The 14,111-nt window shown below is 37.8% G+C and overlaps 1 protein-coding gene across 3 annotated transcripts in view; it reads left to right on the forward strand.

Annotated features, from left to right (window-relative positions):
• The first annotated feature begins 6,703 nt into the window (after positions 1–6,703).
• The window catches only part of LOC104888495 (uncharacterized), a 30,014-nt gene continuing 22,606 nt past the window's right edge, over positions 6,704–14,111 (forward strand). For all 3 annotated transcript variants that reach the window (XR_007272427.1, XR_007272428.1, XM_048640978.1), the window contains exons 1-4: positions 6,704–6,721; positions 6,826–6,889; positions 13,372–13,456; positions 13,899–14,016. The gene's annotated coding sequence lies outside the window, so the exon portion shown is untranslated. The remainder of the gene's footprint in view (positions 6,722–6,825; positions 6,890–13,371; positions 13,457–13,898; positions 14,017–14,111) is intronic.

Below are 14,111 nucleotides of genomic sequence, written 5' to 3' on the forward strand. Positions count from 1 at the left end.
TTTTTTTGGGTTGATGAACTTTACTCGGATGGTTTACTGTTTTGTGATATGTTAATGTTCTTGGAATGCTGCATTATATTTTTGTTTTTGTCTTTGTTGGAGGGTTTAATTGTTAGTAGGTGTAGGCATAAAAAATTTATTATATGCCATATCACACATTTAATTGACCCATTAAAATCATAAAAGTCAAATGTTGACTTTTATGAATGGATAATCATCAAATTTAATTAATTTGGGCTTATCACTAAATTAGGCCTATTTTAATTAATCATCTATTGTTGGGTCAATATCCATTAAATGAACGATGGGCTAATGAAAAGGTTATGTCCATGAGGCCCAGGAGGCAAGATAAGTGAAAACCCTAGGGTTCTCCTAACTCTATAAATAGAACTCTCCTCTTCACTTGAAGGAAGAGAAGAAATCAGACTCCAGAGCCAGCAAGGAGAAAAACACAAGGCAAAACCTAAACTTCTCAAGTAGTCTCTCTACCAGTCAAGTTACATCAAATTCTCTCCCGGTACATCAAATTCTCTCCCGGTACATCAAATTCTCTCCCGGTAGAAGGAAACAAAAATCAATCTTGGACGAGATCAAGCCTCGACGGCCCTTATTCAAGAAAGTCAAGTCAACAGTTCATGAACTCACCAAATTAGTTCATGAACTAATCAAATTCAAGTGGAGATTGAATCAGAGGAGAAAATATTAGAGATTGTACTCATAAATTCAAATCAATAAAATTGACTATTTTGTTACATTTATTTTGACTCTGTTTTGCAGATCATTGTTAAAATTTGTGTTTACAAATTTGGCACGCTCGGTGGGACAATCTCTACCTCTCATCTTTTTCTCCATTCAAGCAATGAAGCAAATTCACTCGACCATGGTGGCCAAGAGCAGATCTGTTCATGACAGCAATAAATCCTTTTCTCCAAGCGTGGATCCTTCGACGGAGTCAATCAATGGAGCGACGGACGTTGTTAATGTAAGTGTCATGACCATTGAAGCAAATACCATGGAGGAAGAATTAGCAAACATGAAGATGCTCATTCACAAACTCGCCAAAGAGAATGAGGAAAAAGAAGAACAAATCAAATTTCAAAGCAAACAACTTGCTGCTTTAACAAAGAAACTTGAGAAACGTTCGATTGGTGAAAGCGAAGGCGATAGTGGTGGATCCAAATTTAGCATGAAGTCAAAGACTAGTGCAAAGGATGGAGCTATTCATGGCGATTCATTCAATTTCCAACAAATTCAAGATATGATAGCCACAGCTGTCAAACGCCAACTTGGTGGAGATTTTGACGGGAACGACCACTACACCAAGCCTTATACAAAGAGAATCGATGCCCTAGAAATGCCTATGGGCTATCAACCTCCCAAATTCATGCATTTTGATGGCATTGGCAATCCCAAGCAACATATAGCACACTTTGTTGAAACTTGTAATAATGCAGGTACTGAAGGAGACCTACTCGTGAAGCAGTTCGTTCGATCTCTGAAAGGAGTGGCATTCGATTGGTACACCGACTTAGCCGCTAGATCAATTGATAACTGGGAACAAATGGAAGAAGCATTTATGGATCGTTTCTTCAGCACTCGCCGTATTGTCAGCATGACTGAGTTGACACAAACCACCCAGCTGGAGGATGAGCCTGTTATAGAATATATCAATCGATGGCGAACGTTGTGTCTTCAGTGCAAAGATCACCTGTCTGAAGCATCCGCTGTAGAGTTGTGCACCCAAGGCATGCATTGGGACCTAGCTTACATATTGCAAGGAATTAAGCCAAACACGTTCCAAGAACTGGCACCTCGGGCTCACGAAATGGAGATGACCATCGCCAACCATGAAGAGAATTATGATTAGACATCTATGTCGATGGTTGTCATGGCTGCAACCTTGTGAAAAAAAAAGAAATTCACAAAAGGAAAAAGATACCCAAAAAAAAAACTCCTAAGTAAGAGTATAAACTGCATACCTGGAACAAAAAAAAAATCACTCCTAACCAAGAGTATAAACTGCAAATTAAAAAAAAAAAAAAATTTACTCCTAAGCAAGAGGATAAACTGCATACTTATCAAAAAAATTGATAATCGAACTACGTTTGGCTTGATCCAAAAAGGTGTGAAAAAAACCACTTTATTTGGTGCGTAGGCATTTTGGATAATTAAATATTCAAGAGCAGCAACAAAACAAAAGTAAGTATGATTTTAAAATTGTACTCCATCAAGTCTAAATATGTTTTAACAAAATATGAAACACAAGCTTGGGGGCATAGCTATTGTCCACTTGGCTTCACTAATCACTTTGTCAGATGATGAAGCATGATAAAAACTTTGCGGTTGTCGTTCACTCGAAGTTCTGGAGAAAGCTATCAAGCACCAGAGTTTCAACAAAAATGTTAAGCATGGAGATTGGAGAAAGCTCTCATGCACCAATACTTCGTCAAATCTCCTCGAAGTTCTGGAGAAAGCTTCCAAGCACCAGAGATCCGACAAAAATTTAAGCAACAAGATCGATGGAGAAAGCTTCCAAGCACCATCACCTATCAAAGTTCGTTGGAGAAAGCTTCCAAGCACCAACACTTGGCCAGAAACACTTCAAGATTGAAGTGGAGAAGAGATCAAAAGCACCAAAATATCTTGAGTCTTGAATGATGGAAAAACTTTCATAGCACCATCACCGTCAAAGAAGCATGTCTTAGGCCATTAGAAAATTTTCTACTGGAGACCTGCAAATAAAAAAAAAGAGACATCACAATTGGAGAAAGCTTCAAGCACCAATATCGTGGCAAGCAAACACCAAACACAACCATCAAGCAACGCCTACATGTCAAGGCAGTCATGTTAGGATTTCTAAGACGGCTTCACAACAACGATGTCAAAAAGGATGAATCCTCCATCAAGGTGTTCGAGGCGTCCCTCCTATAGAAGTCATGGTAGAATGTCGACTTCTCCATGTGCGCCAAGCTAGTGTTGCCCAAACAGAGCCAATGGGTTTACCTCCAAGATGGTGCTCGAGTGATTTTGAAAATATGGAAGGTGATGATGTAGCTCCGACGTTCTAAAGGCAGTAACTGGTGTGCTCTACTTGTTTGTTCCTTTCTATGAGCATTGTGGTTCCACGGCTCCGCTATCAAGGCATGCATGGCTATTAGAGGCGAGCAAATGACCTCTAGCTTACATCATCCATATACTATCTGTCACAAAGATGCAAAGGAAAGAAAAAAAAATGAATAATTAGCCTATGAGGTAGTTGGCTCGGCTCGGCTCGGCCGTGATTGCAGCAAGGTAGCAGACAACTTCCTCCTCCGCATCATAGCAAGGTGTAATCCATGAGCATTGTAGCTCCTCGTCTTCGTATGTGGCTTCCGAAAAAAAAAAACATGACAACAACTCAAATCCTCCATGACTCTTGACTTTGATGTCGGGTGAATAGCTTCGTTGGAAAAGTGGAAGTTCTTCCCTGTATGATGAGTCATGAATAATGGTCTTGAATGGTAGTATGTCCATGCTTGGCGTGAGAAGCTTTGAAAACAAAAAAAATTATTATCATGACATTATCGAGCAGCCCCAAAAAAAAAAAAAAAAAAAAAAAAAAAAAAAATTTGAAAACGTGCAACATGGAGCATTATATATCACACCATCATATGTGACATTTGATCAAAAGGTAGGAGATTATCATGGCTCACATTTGACAAAAATCCACACTTACGAGAATAACAAAAAAGGGGGCATATCATCATGAGCACATCAAGAAAATCATAAAGGTTAGTACAATAAAAGAAATGAAAGTTTCTACAAGGTCTCACAATATGAAGATTGAAGATGAATATCCCGTCAAAAAAAAAAAAATGTTGAAGATGAATATGGAGGCAGCAACTAACGACACCATGGATGGAGGTGGCAAGGAAGGGCTTCGGCTTCGGTTAATCTCTGGCTTGGATAGCAAACACCAGGGCTTCGGGGCAGTGCGGTTATGGCGGCACGACAAGGCTCCGTCATGTCTACCACTGCTCCAGAAATCGATCCGCTATGGCCTCAAGTATCTTGTTGAAGTATGGTATCAAGTTCGCCTCCACTTTCTTCCTTTGGGGTTTGCAAGCGCCAAGCGAGATATGTTCACAGTTCATGGCTTATGGCGTCGATTTCGCGTCACAACAACTGCTTCATGGCATCTCCTCCATGGTGTCATGTTTGGCGTAGGTGACTCCTTGAGTATGCGACATTGGTTCAGATGCACGGCTTCAAGTGCTCCGCACTGCAACTTGGATTACAAAATGTTCTCAGATATCTCGTGGTATATATAACCATGAGGTAGGAATATTCCCCAAGATATTCACGCGGCCGAATAACCATCAAACTTATCTTGAGAATTTGTTGAGTATTATGTGGGTCTTGTTATTTCTCGTGTTTATCTGATAAGATAGAGAGCAAAGTTACCCAACATTCTCGTGAAGTTAAACAATCAATCGGCAACCATGGATTTTGAAAAAAAAAAAGTTGAAGTATAACATTATATTGTCGTGGGTTATTACAAATGCAACATATTGTTTGATTTTTTGTAATCCAATATTATCAAAAGCTAACTTGTTTCAAACAAAATGAAGCCAGCAGAAATTTGTTTTGATGATAAAAAAATCGAGACTTGATCACTCTTAAACACTTAAATGGTGTACGTGATACAGTCTCGAGGGGGCAATTTGTAGGCATAAAAAATTTATTATATGCCATATCACACATTTAATTGACCCATTAAAATCATAAAAGTCAAATGTTGACTTTTATGAATGGATGATCATCAAATTTAATTAATTTGGACTTATCACTAAATTAGGCCTATTTTAATTAATCATCTATTGTTGGGTCAATATCCATTAAATGAACGATGGGCTAATGAAAAGGTTATGTCCATGAGGCCCAGGAGGCAAGATAAGTGAAAACCCTAGGGTTCTCCTAACTCTATAAATAGAACTCTCCTCTTCACTTGAAGGAAGAGAAGAAATCAGACTCCAGAGCCAGCAAGGAGAAAAACACAAGGCAAAACCTAAACTTCTCAAGTAGTCTCTCTACCAGTCAAGTTACATCAAATTCTCTCCCGGTACATCAAATTCTCTCCCGGTAGAAGGAAACAAAAATCAATCTTGGACGAGATCAAGCCTCGACGGCCCTTATTCAAGAAAGTCAAGTCAACAGTTCATGAACTCACCAAATTAGTTCATGAACTAATCAAATTCAAGTGGAGATTGAATCAGAGGAGAAAATATTAGAGATTGTACTCATAAATTCAAATCAATAAAATTGACTATTTTGTTACATTTATTTTGATTCTGTTTTGCAGATCATTGTTAAAATTTGTGTTTACAGTAGGGTATTTCTCTCTCATACTCAAATTTCTACTCTTTTCGGTTATTTACCTTGTTGTGGGTTTTTGTATGTGCTTTTTTTCTCATGTTCACTTGTTTGATTGGGTGATTTTTCTTTGCTATAGGATGCTATCCTAGCCAGGGGCGGATCCAGGATTTCGAATTTGGTGGGGCACCAAATTACAAAATAAAAATCATAATATCATATTTTAAAACAATACAACACTTTAATTTTCACAACCTAATAAATAATATTAAGTATTCAATACTATTCATTTTTATATATATATTTTTACTATTAATCAACAGATACAACTTTTATTTCAATTTGTTTTTGTTTTTTGACGAAAAACACACCCAAATTTATTAATCAATCAAATCAGCAGCTACAGCATCCCCTACATCCGTAGGGACTTCTTCTAGCCATACAATTAGTTCATCCACCTCTAAGCTTTTCTTTGCTAAAGAATGGGCTACTCTATTCCCAGTTCGCCTAACTAGGCTAAAAGAAACAGTCCCACACTGAGACAAAAGCATAAAAATGTCATGTAAAATCAAACCAAAGGTGGACGCCTCTCTTTTCCCCCGTTTGAGAGCTTCATCAAAGACCATCACACAATCCGTTTCAAGTACGAAATGCAGAAAGCCCGCCTCCATAGCTATTTTGATACCTTGTCTTGCCGCCATCGCCTCACCTTCATGAATGGCACACTCTCATCACACAATCCGTTTTTTTTGCAACTTTTATTTCAATTTGTTGCTAAAGTTTATAAGAAGTATATAATTTATTTAATGTAAATAGAATCAAAATAAAATTTAAATAGCAAATTTATTTTTAAGTATTTGTAAATAAATCTTGGTCATAATTAATATATTTGAATAATGTCGAAAGTCAATTGTTGCATTATTTGTAAATAAAACAAAAGTAATGTTATATCAAAAAAACAAGGTTAAAATTAGAGCTAGAAATTCAGGGAGATGGATACTATTTAAAAATATGAAATGAAGATTCAAAATGGAGAAGGAAAAAAATGCTAAATAAAGAAGAGAAAAAGTAAGAAGTAAAAAAGAAATAAAAAAACAAACAAAACAAATAAGCAAATAAGAAAGAAAAAAAAAAAAAAGCGTGCAGGGGAGTCGAACCTGCGCGGCAACAGCTAGCAATTAGTACAAGTTACTAAGTGAACCAACTGACCAAGTTACATTATATGTAATTATTGGCGCGCGGTTTTAGTTTTAACTATTCTAAAAATTTGCTTGACGTTAAAAGTAAAAAAAAATTCGATTTTTTTTGGTGGGGCACGTGCCACCCAGGACCCTTAATAGGTCCGCCCCTGATCCTAGCAGACTTAATTGTAAGTGTTTGGGTTTTGCATTATGAATAACTGATAAACTGATTCAATTTTCTGGTTCAGTTTGTTGTTTGTTTCTTGTTGCATGACTCTTTTTGTTGTTCCAGGACAATTCCATTGCAATTTGCAGGCAGTGTGGTCTAATGGCAACGACGAAAGGAAACTGATAAAGTAATTAATTTGCTCATCTCCATCTTAACTACTTCCTCCGTTTCGTTTAAATGCAACAAAAAGGTATTATTTGTGAGATATAAAATATTCATTTGTTGTATTTAAAATTGTGAATTTATGAAGTTCACAGTGGCAAAATATGCAAAGCTTAAAATAGATGAGCTGAGAAAACTAATCTCACTTTTCTCTATATTCTCATACCTGAAATAACGGCTACACAGATATTTATACTACAGGTACAGCAGCAATCCCTAGACCTACTTTACAGAAAATACAGGTGTACAAAGAAAGGAGGAACCTAATAAAGTGACATCACAGAAAAGACAAATATGACATCACAGAAAAGACAAAGATTAGCTAGCTGAGGACAGTGATAGAAGGCGCCCATAATTTCACAGCCTCCCCTCAAGCTGGAGTGTGGAAACAAGTCCAAGCTTGGAGACCAGAGTGTAATGCTGAGAAGATGGCAGTATTTTGGTGAGAACATCAGCCAATTGAAGTTTACTAGGAACATGTTTAGTGTCAAGGAAGCCAGACTGGATGTATTGTCTCACATAGTGACAATCTCTGGATAAATGTTTTGTTCTCTCATGGAACACAGGATTGTGAGCAATGTGTTCAGCTGCCTTATTGTCACAAAAGAGAGTGATGGGCTTAGGTATCTGGATCTGCAAGTCTTCTAACAAGCCTGATATCCATACCAATTCACTGGTACTACTGGAAAGGCTTCTATATTCAGCCTCAGCAGAAGACTTGCTGACTGTCTTCTGCTTCTTGGTTTTCCAAGAAATCAGGCTATTTCCCAATAAAATACAGTAAGCACTTAGGGATTTGCAACTAAAAACACAAGAGCTGAAATCAGCATCACTATATCCACTTACAGTGGGGTTGGAGTCAGCAGAATAGAACAACCCATAATGAGAGGTGCCCTGGAGATATTTGATAAGGTGATAAGCAGCTTGGATATGAGGTTTCCTAGGGTTGCTCATAAACTGACTTAAATGTTGCACAGAGTATGAAATGTCTGGCCTCGTGATCCCTAAATACAGCAATCTGCCCACAATTCTTCTGTAAGTAGAGGGATCTTCCAACACTTCCCCTTTATCAGTTGAGAGCTTCAGACCAAGTGGTAGTGGAGTCACCACATGTTTGCAATCTTGCAAGTTTGAGTCCCTTATGAGGTCCTTTACATATTTCTGTTGGCTAAGAGTAATTCCTTCCTTCTTTCTGGAGATTTCTATGCCTAGGAAGTAGCTGAGCTCCCCTAGGTCTTTGATTGTGAAAGTAGTATCAAGAGCCAATTTTATCTCCCTGACATGTTCTTGGCTATCACCAGTGACCAACATATCATCTACATATACCAGTATAACTGTAAAACTCCCTTCCTTCATCCTTGTGAACATGGTGTAGTCTTGCATAGATTGTGTGAACCCCAGACTCACCAGGAATTTGTGCAGTTCTTTGTTCCATTGTCTGGATGCCTGTTTCAGGCCATATATAGATTTCTTCAACCTACATACCTGTCCAGGCAACCCTTTATCATATCCAGGGGGAGGTTTCATGTAAACCTCCTCTTCCAAATGGCCATGTAAAAATGCATTGTTCACATCTAAGTGACACAAATTCCAGCCTTTTATTGCTGCCACTGCTATAACAGTTCTCACAGTAGCAATTTTTGCTACAGGTGAAAAAGTGTCAGTGTAGTCCTTTCCTGCCACTTGATGATATCCAATGGCAACTACTCTTCCCTTTAACCTTTCAATCTCTCCATTTGGCAGCAACTTGGTCTTGTATACCCACTTTGATCCTATGGCTCTTTTTCCTTCTGGTAATTCAGTCATCTCCCATGTGTCATTCTCCTCTAGGGCTTTAATTTCTTTATCCATAGCTTCAATCCATCCAGGAGATTGACTAGCCTGATAATAGGACACAGGTTCACTCCCATGTTCTGAGGGACCAGTAGCTGTGTTAGAGGTGGCTTCTCCTAATTCAGCAGCATTCTGTAGGAGTGTAGGACATATGAAGTCCTTGTATTTTTCTGGAACTCTCCCTTGTCTAGAAGATCTTCTTACTTCTTTCTCCACTTGCACTGCCCTTGTTTTGTCTTGTGTTTCATCTGTGTCAGGGACAACATTTGTTCCACCATCAGTTCTCTCTTCTCCAGTTTCTTCGTTTCTTATTTCCAAATCATCAGGACTTCTCTCATGCAAGTTGCTGAAAAAATCTCCTTCAAATTCATATGTTTCTTCATCCTTCTCTCCACTCTGCTGGGCTGTTAGGTTTTGCTTTCCAGCCTTGTTTTCCTTGTAGGGAAAACAATTTTCCACAAAGTCCACATCTCTAGATATGAAACATGTCCCAGTTTCTAGGTCATACACTTTATAGCCCTTCTTCAGGTATGGATAACCAATGAACAAGCATCTTCTACCCCTAGGATTGAATTTATCTTTCACTCTCTCTTTGTTGTGAGCGTAGCATAAACACCCAAACACTCTCAAGTGTTCATAGTTAGGTCTCCTCCCATAAAGCACCTCAAAAGGTGTCTTCCACTTTATTGTGGAACTTGGCAACCTGTTTATCAGATAGGTTGCAGACAGGATACATTCACCCCAAAACCTTTTGGGTAGGTTGCTCTGAATCCTCAGAGCCCTTGCAACCTCCAACAGGTGCCTGTGCTTTCTCTCCACCCTCCCATTCTGCTGTGGAACACCAGCAATGCTGGTTTGGTGGAGTATTCCTCTGTCTTGAAACATCAATGCACATTCTTCCTGTACAATCTCAGTGCCATTGTCTGATCTAATGTATTTAATTTTCTTCTCAAAGTGATTTTCAACCATTTTCATGAAATCACTGACAGTCTTAGACACTTGTCCTTTGTTATGTAGGATAAATGTCCAAGTACTTCTGCTATGATCATCTAGAACAGTTAAGAAATAGGAGCCTCCACTCAAGGTTTTGACCTTGTATGGTCCCCATAGATCAATATGCACCAACTCAAAACATTTACTAGCTATATTATCACTCCTAGTAAAAGGTACTCTGTGATGTTTTGCCAAATAACAGACATCACATTTGTAATTCAAAATACCAGTGCAATCACATTCATTCAAATGTTGCAGTTTTGACAATGAAGCATGTCCCACTCTAGCATGAAAAACATCCAAAGTTACCTTATTACAGTTTGTGCTACTAACAGGAAATTTTAAAATGTTTTCATTTTCTGCTAGACAGACAGATTTGGTGTTCTTCTGTTCTCCTTCCTTCCTATTTTCTTCTCGATTAAGGTAGTAAAGACCTCCCCTTCTTCTCCCCACAGCTATCACTTCTTCAGAATCCAGCTCCTGAAAACAACATTTTTCTTTAGTGATTATCACTCTCATCTTTCCATTATCAAGCATCTTCCCTATTGACATCAGGTTGTGCTTGAAATCTTTCACAACAAGAACATCTTGTAGTAAAATTTTATCATTTACTCTTAAATTCCCAATCTTATGAACGAGTTTCTTGCTTCCATCAGGTAACCCTACAGGGATAGGTTTCTTTAGAACCCTCTTCTCACACAAAATAGATTCATCATGGGTCATATGATCTGTGGCTCCTGAGTCCACAATCCAGTTCTGAGCATTTTTCAAAGCATTAAGGGGTTTATCAGGGCACAGATCAGGTTTATGTTTAATACCTGCATAATTAGTGAATGCACTGCTCCTGCTTCCACTAGCTTCCCCTTCAGATTGCTTCCCTTTCATGGCCTTGATTACCTCCTGCACTACATTATTGACCAGCTTCATGTCCATATCAGCATGTTTCTTCCCCATTTCTTCATACTCGAGTGGGGTGTCGTATTCTTCATCATGAGTTTCAATTTGCACATTTCCAGCAATTTTTCCTCCACCTCTCTTTTCCTTGAGAGCTAGAAACCAATCAGGAGTTCCATTAATCTTGAAACATTCAGCCTTGGTGTGTCCCCTCATCTTGCAATGCTCACATATCTTCTCATATTTTTCTTTCTTCCACTCCTTCTTACCACCAGAATAGCTCTCCCTCTGCTGTTCTCCAGCTTGTCTGTACCTTCCAGTTTTCTTCACCATCATCGCACTTGCATCCTGTGAAGCTTCCTGCATTCCACTTATCTCCTTCTGTTTTTCCACTTGAGATGCAATAGCATAAGCTTTGTTTATGGCCGGTAGAGGGTCCATGGAGAGGATGTTGGTGATGGTATTATCAAAACCGCTGTTTAGACCCAATAAGAACTGTATCAGCTTTTCCTCAGATTCAAAGTCTTCCAATCTCTTCAGAAATTGGCATGTGCACTTGCTCAGCGCCCCACAAGAACAGTAAGGCATCTTCCTGAAGTTCTTCATTTCATCCCATAGCCTTTTGAGTTTACTGAAGTAACTCATCAAGGACTGGTTTTCTTGTCTTAGATTATCAATCTCCTTCTTGAGTTGATATATCATGGGTCCATTTGTCATTCCATATCTTTCAGCTATCTCATCCCACATCTCCTTTGCCGTCTCACAGTGAGTGAAATCATCTGCAACTTCAGAAGTCATGGAAAAAAGGAGCCAGCTTGCAACCATACAGTCACATCTTTTCCATCTCACGTAACTCTTATCAGATTCAGCTGGCTCTTCTGTTGAACCATCTATGAAACCGATTTTGTTTTTTGGCACCTAGTGCCCTCTTAACATTCCTAGTCCATCTCAGGTAGTTTTCACCATTGAATAAGGTGGAAACCAGGGGGTTATTAGCATTGTCAGAATGTGATAAGTAAAGGGGGTCATTGTAGAAATTACTTCCATTTGTGTTGCTTCCTTCAGCTTTCTCACCCATTTTTCAGAAGATGGAGTAGAGAAACGCAAAGAAACAACAAGATTCAAACTTTCAATATCTCTCTTTGCTGTCTACTACCAGACACCAAGACAATCAATTTTAGAGCGAAAAACAGCTCTCCTGCTCTGATACCATGTGAATTTATGAAGTTCACAGTGGCAAAATATGCAAAGCTTAAAATAGATGAGCTGAGAAAACTAATCTCACTTTTCTCTATATTCTCATACCCTTAGAATAACGGCTACAACAGATATTTATACTACAGGTACAGCAGCAATCCCTAGACCTACTTTACAGAAAATACAGGTGTACAAAGAAAGAGAGGACACCTAATAAAGTGACATCACAGAAAAGACAAATATGACATCACAGAAAAGACAAAGATTAGCTAGCTGAGGACAGTGATAGAAGGCGCCCATAATTTCACAAAAATGAAACGGAGGAAGTATATCTGTTGTTCTAGTAACATAATATCTTTATATATTCGATATGGTTCTTGTGTTAAGTTATTCCTCATCAATGGCATTTTTGTATGGTATTTAAATACTTAAGTATGTCAGGACTCAGGATTTGAACTTGTTCTTCGGTATCTTTGTGCTTTCTTGACTTTTTCTTCGAACGTCTAATTTTTTTTTTGCTAGCTGAAGGAGAATATAGCCATATAGGCAGCATTGTTTGTAATAAGATGTGTTAATCTTCATCATTTTGATGTTAGGACTTTGAGATTTTTCGTTCTCCAGGGAAAGAGGAATGTATGGTGTAACCTTTACATTGAAACTGGCACAATTAATTTATACTACCTCTGTTTTTATTTAGTTGCAACGTTTTGACTTTCACGCTTGCCAATGTACAATTTCAAATCGTTTTATCTCTAATTGTATGTAAGTAAAAATTATAAAAATTTGATATTATGAAAGCTTACATCGAAACAAATCAAACAAGACCCACATGACTATATTTTGTTTAACATATAAATCAATAAATGTGGTCAAATAAGAGAACATGAATAGTGCAATTTGTCAAACGTTGCAACTAAAAAAGAACGGAGGTAGTACATACTTCACTTGTCTTTTTTCAACCTAGACCTTTAGAGTGTTTGTTATTTGGTCATTAGGTCATATCTGTCCCCGAGACAGTGGAATGTGAAGCTATTTCTCAAAGGAGATAATTAAGAAAATGTTTTATGTTTATATGTGTCAGCGCTGGGATCTCAAAATGCTGATCTTTTACCTAATGTCTGAATTGATGATTTTAGTTATTCCTTTTCCTTAATTTTCCTCTTTATTTAATACATTGAATTTAAATGTGTATTACTTGTTCATCATATGCAAGTTTATGAATCAGTTTGCAATTTCTATCTTTAAGCCTCCCCCACCAGGTGGTATACGCCTACACGGCTATATGCCGAAGGTTTTTTGGGATTATCTTTTCTTTGGAGATATAGTATCGTTTTCAATGTTATGGATGGTTAAATAATATATCTATTGTCAGTTATGATTTCTCAGTTAACTCTCCCTCTGCCACTGTAAACTCACTTATTAACCTTTCTGCAATATAAGGCTACTGGCTACATGTTAGAATCAGTAACTGCATGATGGATTATTATAGTTAACTTATTTGATTAACCGACAGAGGAATTTGTTTTGCAGTGTTGATTCTTTACGAGGATAAAGTTTCTGTATTTGCTACTGGCCTTGGAATGGATGGAAGTGACGAGAATTCGATAGTGAAGTGGTATTTTCAGTTTCTCCTTTTGTAAAGCATGTTTTTAATGGCTTTAGTTTGTGGCTATAATTACTAAAAAAAATTTCTTCTTTTGCTCTATTTTCTCCTACATGGTTCATATTTCTTATGCTAGTTTCTTGGGTGGTTGTTTATTTTCTTAATTTATCAGTGGGAAAATGGGTGATTCAGTTAACTTCCAAAAAACTTGCGATTGGCGAAAAACCTCCATATCTAACGGTAGTGGCAAAAGTTTTATCCAACATAGTAGCAACCATATGTAGAGAGAGACTCACAGTTCTGCAGTAGACAAAGCTGTCTTTGGAAATAATATAAAGCCATTAAAAACCATGCTTTACCAGAATGTCATTGACATAAAAGATTTACCAGAATGAAATATCATGGAGTTGATAAAAACAACTGAGCAAATATTTATTGATTCTTTGTGATTCAGGATCTTGCTGGGACCTGTCATGTACTCGTGTTACTCATCTGCAGACATTTCTTGGTTAGTTTTAAGGAGATGTTGATCACACTATAGTGACTGTACATGATTCGAACAAGCCTGGCAGGTTAGATACTTTACGATTCAAACACTTTCCAGGCTTTGATGATTCTCTATGATATACTTTTTAATCTGGGAAGACGTGTCATTCTGTCTATTACT

The sequence above is a fragment of the Beta vulgaris genome, chromosome 3, assembly GCF_026745355.1.
Source record: "Beta vulgaris subsp. vulgaris cultivar EL10 chromosome 3, EL10.2, whole genome shotgun sequence".
Lineage (NCBI taxonomy): Eukaryota > Viridiplantae > Streptophyta > Magnoliopsida > Caryophyllales > Amaranthaceae > Beta > Beta vulgaris.